The following is a 10,764-nucleotide window of genomic DNA, read 5'->3' on the forward strand; positions in this document are numbered from 1 at the left end:
TTGATAGATGGCTTTATGCCGAAATGTGCATTAACCCCTTTTGATCCTAATTACCTATTTTGATAGTGTTAAGTTTTACTTGCTAAATAAAGCTTAGAAGGTGTTAACTTACATTTCATTCAAGTGACCTATAAGTGCCCCCATCCAAACTTCTTGGAAAATCTCCCAAGCAGGCTCAACTCAACAACCCATATGACTAAGTATTTTAGATATTGAATTAATAACAATGGTAGGTTAGAGGCTGAATGAGCAAAAATCTATATTTACATAATTTATATAATATCTATGGCCTCTAATACATTTCCTTTCAGTTACAAAGTTCTCAACAAAATGTTCTAGAGTAAATGTACAACAAGCAATCTCCATGTACACAGTTGTAATATTACTCATCCATATTTTGAATGAGGAAATTTGTTATCCAGAAGATAGCAGTTCTAAGGAAAAAATACTGGCATGCATTTGTTCTTTATCTTCGGTATAAAGTTTATAAAACTAGAAAACTACTCCTTTCTGTCCCATTTATATATCTGTATATAGGAAATAAGAAGCAGGAGGAAGCATAAAAGTTGGAAAATATGAGTAAACTTTACAAGAAACCATTTACTCATGAACATGTCTAAGCTTACCACCCTCTATCATTTCATAAGAGCTGTGGAGAAGACAGAGAACTTGAGATCAAACTGAATTTTAGTACAAGCATTATGCAGTGTTGACACAAAATGATTTTAAAAAGTATTATTTCATATTTATAGCAATTAAAAATAACCTATCAAGTAATTACAGATTATTATTTTCTTTTAGAAGGTTTGTGCATATATTATTGACTTATAACAGGTATGTAGGTTTATTCATTTGGATTTGATATTGTTCCCAATGTAGCAATGTACAGATAATTACCAACAAAATAAAGAACTTATAAAATTAGGCGTGCTCTACATGATAACTGAGTTTCTACAGAATCCACCAACTTCACAGTTGATCCAGCCTTGTTTTAGTTTTTTTAATTCCCTCGCATCTTATACTATTAATCTCAGTCAGTTTGATAGGTTGTCTATGCAAACCTGGCATTCTTTGCTGTAATATTTTTAAGGTCTCTACATCTTGTTATGATGTTTGCAACACCCAGATCACACAAATCTGAAGTAATATCATTAGTATCTGCTATGAGTCCCAGAATTGCTGCTCACTGTAAAAAGTTCATCTGGCCAAGATTGAGAGCAGTACTCACTATGGCAATAAATATAAATATAAATATAAATATTTATAAGGTAGTTAAGAAGTAAGAAGAGTGATTTGGGAATAGGTATGACCAAGACACATTAGAATTATGTACCAAACCTCCAAATAATATATATTTGTCTTTAAAAATATTTGTCATAAAATATATTTTGGTATTTCTCCTCTTCCAAACCCTTCCATATCCCACCCAAATTGTTTCCAACAAAACTTTATCCTTTCTTCTCCTCTCAAAACAATCCAGAAAAACCACAAAATTGAAAAGTAAAAAAATAAGCAAAGAAACAAAAAATAATAACATAAAGCCAAACAAAATTTCTTTTTCTCTTTCTCTTTCTTCTCTTTCTCTTTCTCTTTCTCTTTCTCTTTCTCTTTCTCTTTCTCTTTCTCTTTCTCTTTCTCTTTCTCTTTCTCTTTCTCTTTCTCTTTCTCTCTCTCTCTCTCTCTCTCTCTCTCTCTCTCTCTCTCTCTCTCTCTTTCTCTTTCTCTTTCTCTTTCCCTCTCTGTCTTTCTCTCTCTACCTCTCTCTCCCTCCCTCCCTCCCTCCCCCCCTCTCTCCCTCCCTCTCTCTCTCTCTCTAACACACACACACACACACACACAAACAGAGAGAGAGAGAGAGAGAGAGAACAATAACAACAATAAAAACCCATCAACCAAACAAAAATCATGAAGTTCACTTTATGATGGACAACTACTCCTGCCCTGGAGTGTGGTCAATATAACCTGTTACATTGGATTGGGGAGTAGGGAGAGGCATCTTTTCCTTTTGCCATCAGGCATCAAATAAACACAGCTTTGTGACACTCTGTCTGCACTCATGGCAGATCTGCAGGCATGCTCCCTCACCTCACAGCCCAAACTGTCTCCCAGGAGGACCATTCTAAGCAGAGACACCACCACTGAAACTCTTATTCCAATACCCAAGCTAGCCGGGACCCCACAAAGCCTAGTGGATGTGCCCTCTGCCCTGCCCTGTTGGGACCCCATCTCCTTCCATATTTACATCTCCACTTGCACTCAGGGTGGATTGAAGATGATCCCCCTCCCCCAGCTCTGCCTGTTTCCCAAGAGTCCTGCTTTTTCCAGAGGCATAGCACTGCCTGCCTCCCAGGAGGCCTGCTCTAACCTAGGACATCCAGGTCAGTTAACACCAGATGATGAAAGACAAGTGCAAGAACATAACAGAAGCCAACACAATTTGGCACCATTAGACACCAGCTCTCCTACTACAGCAAGCTCTAGATACCCTAACACTGTTGAAGAACCAGATTCTGACCTTAAATCCCATCTCATGAAGATGATAGAGACTCTTAAAGAGGATATAAATAATTCTCTTAAAGAAATACAGGAAAACACAGTCAAACAGATAGAAGCCCTTAAATAGGAAATTAATAAATCCCATAAAGAAATACAGGAAAATGCAACCAAATGGGTAAAGGAAATAAACAAAATAGTCTAAGACCTAAAAATAGAAATTGAAACAATAAAGAAAACATGAATGGAGGCAATCCTGGAGATGGAAACCCTAGGAAAGAGAACAGGAACTGCAGATACAATCATCACCATCAGAATACTAGAGACGAAATAGAGAATATCAGGCATAGAAGTTATCAAAGAAGATATTTATATATCAGTCAAAGAAAATATCATGTTTAAAAGTTCCTAACCCAAAACATCCAGGAAATTTGGGAAAAAATGAAAAGACTTAACCTAAAAATTATAGGAACTGAAGAGGGTGAAAATTCTCAGTTCAAATGGCCAGAAAACATCTTCAATAAAATCTTAATAAAAACTTCCCTAATCTGAAAAAAAAAAAAAAAAGATGGCCACAAACATGCAAGAAGCTTAGAGAACACCAAATTGATTGAACCAGAAAAGAAAATCCCCCTGCCATATAATAATCAAAGCACTAAATATACAGAACAAAGAAAGAATATTAAAAGCAGTAAGGGAAAAAAGACCAAGTAACATATAAAGACAGACCTATCAGAATTACACCTGACTTCTCAACAAAGACTAAAATCCAGAAAATCCTGGGCAAGATGTCATACAGAACCTAAGAGACCACAGGTGCCAGCCCAGACTACTATGCCCAGTAAAACTCTCAATCACCTTAGATAGAGAAAGCAAGATATCCCATGACAAAACCAAATTTAAACAATATCTTTCTACTATTCCAGCCCTATATTTCTAGTATCCAACAAGGATACTAGAAAGAAAACTCCAACAGAAGGAGGATAACTACACCCCCCCCCAAAAAAAAAAACCCACAAGAAATTAATCATCTCACAACAAACCTAAAAGAAAAGAAGCACACACACATAGTACCACCCCCAATAACGAAATAGCAAGAACTAATAATCATTACTCATTAATATCTCTCAACATTAATGGACTCAATTCCCCAATAAAGACACATGCTAACAGACTAGATAAGTAAACAGCATACATCATTCTGATGCATAAAAGAAACATACCTAAGCAACAAAGATAGAAACTACCTCTGAGTAAAAGGCTGGAAAATGTTTTCCAAGCAAATGGTCCAAACAAGCTGGAGTAGCCAATCTAATATCCATTAAAATAGACTTTTAAACAAAAGATGGGGAAGGATACATATGAAAGACATTTAAAATTTACCAAGGAAACCACCTGTATGTATGAGATAAAGTAAAGGAGAAACAAGCCTTGTGATTTGACAAGAAAGTAAAATACCCCCTCAAAAAGAGCTACAGGCAATTATTGACTACTGAAAGGAGAGTTTGTCTGTTCTAGAAATGAGCTTGTGATACGTGATTGAACTCCAAATAGTCAGCTTTAATTGGATGGATCACAGGGCCCCCAATGGAGGAGCTAGAGTACCCAAGGAGCTAAAGGGGTCTGCAACCCTATAGGTGGAACAACAATATGAACTAACCAGTACCCCCCGGAGCTCGTGCCTCTAGCTGCATATATATCAGAAGATGACCTAGTCGGCCATCAATGGAAAGAGAGGCCCATTTAGTCTTGCAAATTTTATATGCCTCAGTACAGGGGAACACCAGAGCCAAGAAGTAGGAGGGGGAGGGTTTGGGGGACTTTTGGGGTAGCATTGGAAATGTATATGAAGAAAATACCTAATTAAAAAATAGTCAGCTTTACACACACACATGCACACACACACAAACACACACATATACACATGAACGCACACACACACACACACACACACAATATATATATATACATACACACACACACACACACACACACATATGATCTCAGCAGTTTGCAAGCATATATAGATACAGAAGTGGATGCTCACAGTCATCCATTAGACAAGTACAGGATCCCCAGTGAAGGAGCTAGAGAAAATACCCAAGGAACTTAAGGGGTTTGTAACCCCTAGGAGGAACAACAATATGAACTAACCAGAAACCCTAGAGCTCCTTGGGACTAAACCTCCAATCAAAGAAAACACACGGAGAGACTCATCACTCTAGCTGCATATGTAGGTGAGGATGGCCTATCAGTCATCAATGGGAGGAGAGGCCCTTGGTCCTGTGAAGGTTCTATGCACCAGTATAGGGGAATGCCTGGGCCAGGAATGGGAGTGGGTGGGTTGGGGAGCAGGGGGAGGGGGGAGAGAATAGGGGATTTTCGGAGGGGAAACTAGGGAAGGGGATAACATTTGAAATGTAAATAAAGAAAATATCTAATTTAAAAATAAAAAACAATAATTAAATAATAAATAACCCATGACCTTGAGGAAAATTAAGAAGACACAGGAGGAGTTGGAAAGAGGAGAATTGATATAAGCACAGGGATCATGCATTTTATTTTCAAAATTTTGTAACAAATTTAATAATTGAAAAAAGAATGTCCAATGATTCTGAAATTTTATTTTAAAAGAAACTGTAAAACTTTAGAAACCTTATACTTAAATCTCCTTCACTTTGTATTCCAATCAAGCACAATTATCTGTGCTTTAATCTTTGCTCTCATTATCCTGGCACTCCTCAAGTTGGCTGTTTCTATGGCACTGAATTCATAGATTAGCAAGTGTTTGTGGCACCATGAACCCTCTGTAATTTTGTGAATGTATAGATGGCCTGAATTTGGAAAAGAAGCCTTCTCTTTTCTGCAAGTTCTCTTTTCATTCACCATTTTTTTTCTTCTTTAAATATGCATTTTCCTCCTAGTTTTAGTAGTTCATTTGATCCTACATATATAAGGACCCTCTGCTGGCTAGTGGTTTAAATTAAGCAGTTTGTTGGCCTCTCTGGGGAAGACACATTGTGACATCTCCAGGCTCCAGTCACAGAGTCTAATTCATAGAAAAGAACGAGCAAATTAGCCTTTACGTATTAACTTGCTATATCAGGATGTTTTGAAAAGAGCATCTCTTCGCCCAGAATGGTGCAATGTAGCCCAAGGATATGGGAGAATGGGAAGGGCCTGCTGAACAAGGGACTTTGCTTTGTAGGAGATAATTAGCTGTCAATTCAGTATCAGTACTCAGCAAGGTCAAACAACTTTCTTTTAATCCATTTATTTCATACGCTTATCTAACTTAATAAACAAATGTGATGTTAATAGCTATGAGCATTGAGAAGATTTAAGGTCTACTTGAGATAATTTTTAAGAAAGATCAGAGTAGAGGGACAAATTGTGAAGGTTAACTCCTAGTACAAAAGTAGGCATGCTTTGCATGATAATAAACATTTAATAGGTCTTAGTGTCTTTCTGTTTTCTAGGTTATTAATCCTCATTCAGCCTGAGAACAAAATTGTGAAGCCATCTCTATTGAAGGTGTTTGGGGCTGAGTATTGTCAAAGATATAGTAGCATAGAGTTTCAAGAGTAGTACTGATAATGAGCTTAGTTTGACATTTGTTTCTCAATATCTTACTAAATAATCATTTAACAATTTTAGCTACATCTGTAAAGAAAACATTCTCTTCATTCACTGATTCATAAAAAGAATAGTAGCCTTAAGTATAATAACCATTTGACAAGCATAAAACTGGGAATCAGAAAACTTATTTTTAGGTTCTGTTCCAAAATATCTTTTTGGCCTCTCTAAAAAGAAAATAGAACAATTTAAAAGATCTTTTACAACTATGTGTATTTAAGATTCTATAATTACTATACAATAAAAATAGACAATAAAAGAATAAATACCTGAACACTGCTTCAAGTGTATCTTAAGTCAGGTTGCCTAGAAAAAAGTTGTTTTTATTGATTATTTTATTTATTTACATTTCAAATGTTGTTCCCTTTCCAGACTCTCCCTTCTGCAAACCCCTCATCCCATCCCCCTCAACTTTGCCTTTAAGAGAGTACTCCTCCACCCATCCACCCACTCCCACCTCACCCATATAGCATCCCCCTTTTCTGGGGCCACAAGCCTCCACATGACCAAGCACCTCCCATCCCATTGATGCCAGATAAAGCAATCCTAAACCATGGAACCATCCATGTATACTCTCATCCAATGATTCTTATCTGAAAACTTCCTTAAGGTGTGAGCTTTCTCAAGAGAAAACAACAAAGGATAGAATAAAGCAGGATAAATCAGTGTAGAGATAAATATATGATTTTAGAAATCTGAGGTCAGGTTTCTCCTACTGGAAGCTCTGGAGGATGAGTTGTGATCATCTACTTTTTCCAATCTTGAAGGAACCTAAGCATTTATGCCTACATATCACTAAGACTTAGCCAAGGACCTCTTCAGAAAATGGAAGAAGTACATCATAGACAGTGCAGCATGGAGGAAATCACTGAAGAAGAGAACTCATCTGTCAGCAGTATTGGCCATCATAACTAAGAGGTTGTGGTGTTGCTATGCTAAAAGGCACCTGTATATTATATCCTTAGTGTATATTATATGTTAATTTTCTTTCCTTGCTCCAATTTTTATCATAAATATTACCAAACTAATATTAATTATTTATTTCATTAGATGTTTTCATAGAATAGGGATATAATGATACATGTTGGAATAATCAGTTATATTTTACAAAATGGCAACATTCTTATACAGTGGTAAACTGAATGTTGACATTTCATTTAGACAAGATATTAAATGGTTATTTTCTGAGCAAGTAGAAAAACAAGCTCAATCATAAGGTCTACAATGAATAATATTTAAATGAATCATCTATTTTTCTTTTTGTTCTTTTATTAATTATTTTATTCACTTACATTTCAAATGGTATCCCCCTTTCTGGTTACCTCACCACAACCCACCCATTCCATTCTCCCTGCTCCCCTTTGCCTGCCTCTAAGAGGGTGATCCTCTACCCATTCACTCATTCCTGCCTCACCCCTCTAGCATCCCCCTACACTGAGATACCAACAGAAGAGCTAGGGGAAGGACTGAAGTAATCATTTATTTTTCATTCAGTCTTTTCAAATTATTTATTTTATGTGTATGGGTGTCCTGCTTGCCTATATGTCTATGTACTCTGTTGGTGCCTGGTGGCACCAGAAAGCCAGAAGAGACCCAGAAGATGCTCCAATATGTAATATGGACACATGCTCCCACTATGTTCATAGCAGCCATATTTATAATAGCCCCAAGCTGGAAAGAACCCAGATGTCCTTAAACAGAGGCATGGATACAAAAAATGTGGTACATTTACACAATGGAGTACTAAAAAGCTATTAAAAACAATGACTTTATGAATTTCTTAGGCAAATGGATGGAACTATAAAATATTATCCTGAGGGAAGTAACCCAATCACAAAAGAACACACATGGTATGAACTCATTTATAAGTGGATATTAGCCCAGAAGTTCAGAATACCCACGATACAAATCACAGACAAGAAGCTCAAGAAAAAGGAAGACCACAGAGTGAATATTTTTGTCCTTCTTAGAAGGGGAATCAAAATACCCATGAAAGGAGTTATAGAGACAAAGTTTGGAGCACAGATCAAAGGAAAGGCCATCCAGTGATTGTCCCACATGGGAATCCATCCCATATACAGTTACCAAACCCAGACACTATTGTGGATGCCAAAAAGTGCTTGCTGACAGGAACCTGATATAGCTGTCTCCTGAGAGGATCTGCCAGTGCCTGACAAATACAGAAGTAGATGCTTACAGCCATCGACTGGTCTGAGCACAGGGTTCCCAATGGAGGAGCTAGAGAAAGGAACCAAGGAGCTGAAGGGGTTTGCAGCCCCATAGGAGAAATAATATGAACCAACCAGATCCACCCAGAGCTCCTAGGGTCTAAACCACCAACCAAAGAGTACACAAGGAGAAACTGAAGGCAGCCACATATGTAGCAGAGGATGGCCTTGTTGGACATCAATGAGAGGAGAAGCCCTTGGTCTTGTGAAGGCTTGATTCCCCAGGATAGGAGAATGCCAGTACAGGGAAGTAGGAGTGAGTAGGTTGGTGAGCAGGGGAAAGGGGGATGGGATAAGGGGGGTGTGGAGGGGAAATGAGGAGTGGGGATAAAATTTGAAATGTAAATAAAGAAAAAAAATTTAAAAATCAAAAAACAAAAACAAAACAACAACAAACAATCAAACAAACAAAAAACAAAGACAAAAAAGAAAGCCAGAAGAGGACATTGGATTTCCTGGGGCTAGAGTTACAAACAGTTGTGAGTTGCTATGTGAGTACTGGGATTCAAACCCAGGTTTTCTGGATGAGAAGATAGTACTCTTAAACACTAAACCATCACTCCAGCACTCCTGCATTATTTATTTATTTGTAGAAATAAAAATTTAACATTTAACCATAAAGAAAAATTCCCATTAGGTTTTCCATATGCTACTTCACTAGCAGTTAACCTGTTGGGAACTGCTAAAAAATAACATTGAAAAACAGCTTGCACACACTGGCAAAAGTTAATGTGTCTCTATTTTACTTTAGTTTTATTTTTATTTATTCATAGTGTGTGCATATGTGTATGTGTGTGTGTATTGGTGTGTGTGTGTACATATGTGTATAGTTGTACACATATGTGTACAGTGGGAGGTCTGAAGGTAAATTTCTGAGGGAGTCCATTCTTGTTTTCCAACATGTGGTTTCTGGGCATTGAAATTGAAATTACAAGAAGAATGTGAATTAGAAGAAAGATGTAAACATAAAAAAACATAAATGGTCAAGACAGATGTGCTTAACTTTAACATGCTGTCTCAAACAGTTTTAAAGGATTCTATAAACCAATGGTCTTACTCTGTTTAGGTCAGGGACCCTTTTGAAAAAGTGATTAAAATTACAAGCTTCCTAAAAGATGAAATGTATGTGCACACAAGATTTTACTACCAATTTGGTGCACAGTATCCCAGAATCTATGAAAAATAAATAATCATAATACAGCAGAAGGAAGCTTCTGATCCAAATATACATTTCCTTCATTTTTCACTTAGATAAAGGTTCTTCATTAGGAGAACTAAAAACAACAACAACAACAACAACAAAAAGACAAAAACAAAACATACTTCATGAGATTAGCTTTCTGACAAAGAAATAAGAAGTGCCTTCTAGGTTTTATTAATAGTAAAGTTTTGTTGTCCTTTTTAAATTAGTCAGATCACTTTCTGTACTCATTGAAATATTTCTGATAATTCAGAATGCAATTTATAAGAAAGCATATACTTCTTTACCTATCCCACTAGTTTAGAAATATGAAGCAGACTAGTTTGTTTCACATGGCTGCTGATCTTTATCTATTTTCATTTGGGTAGTACTCTCTCTGTCTCTCTCTGTCTCTGTCTTTCTCTTTCTCTGTCTGTCTGTCTGTCTGTCTGTCTGTCTGTCTGTCTGTCTGTCTCTCTCTGTGTCACTCTCTGTCTCTCTCTTTCTCTGTCTCTGTCTCTCTCTCTCTGTCTCTCTCTCTCTCTCCTCCCTGCCTCCCTCACTCCCTGCTGCCTCTCTCCCTCCCCCTCTCTGTGTGCATGTGTGTATATGTTTGTGTTTATGTGTGTGTGTCCTCCTTTCAGCTTGTTTAATTGCATTGAATTTCAAAGAAACTACTTTGTGTTCACATCTTTATAAACTGCCACGAGTTACATGTTTATGGGTAATTTTTGACCCAAGTTCTCAAGTTACTACCTGTCATCAAAACTGATCCAATTCAAGATTAAAAAGAAAACCAAAACATAAAAAGCTCTTAAGGCATAGTGTGAACATTTAGAGAAAATCTTGTCTCTTTAAATTTCATTTTTTTTTGGGGGGGGGAGCTGTGTGTAAGAGGAACACTTAATCACTGTGTGCTTTATATATATTCACTGCAGTGCTCATGTATTCCATATGCAGATTAAGAGCCAGACTAATTCTTCTTTCATTCCATATTATTAACACAGGTAATGCACATTTATTAAGGTTAGAACCAACTGAAATAATTTAGGTAAATTAATGCTCCAAAATGAACGCAATTTTAGAGCTCAGTGAGTGCATTATAGGCTTATTATTCTTATTCTGCATGAGGTGTTATAGTCAGCAGTTTTGATTTCTATGGAAAGGTAGGTATAATTACTCTGTCTTGTCTACATAATGAACTGGTTATGTGGCCCCTTTTCTGCA

The 10,764-nt window shown here is 36.9% G+C and overlaps 1 pseudogene; it reads left to right on the forward strand.

The window, feature by feature from the left end:
* Window positions 1-8,944: 8,944 nt before the first annotated feature.
* On the forward strand, window positions 8,945-9,041 carry LOC115030166 (small nucleolar RNA SNORA32; annotated as a pseudogene).
* The last annotated feature ends 1,723 nt before the right edge of the window (window positions 9,042-10,764 follow it).

Source organism: Mus caroli, unplaced genomic scaffold, assembly GCF_978045245.1.
Source record: "Mus caroli unplaced genomic scaffold, Mus_caroli_1 scaffold_5, whole genome shotgun sequence".
In the NCBI taxonomy this organism is placed as follows: domain Eukaryota; kingdom Metazoa; phylum Chordata; class Mammalia; order Rodentia; family Muridae; genus Mus; species Mus caroli.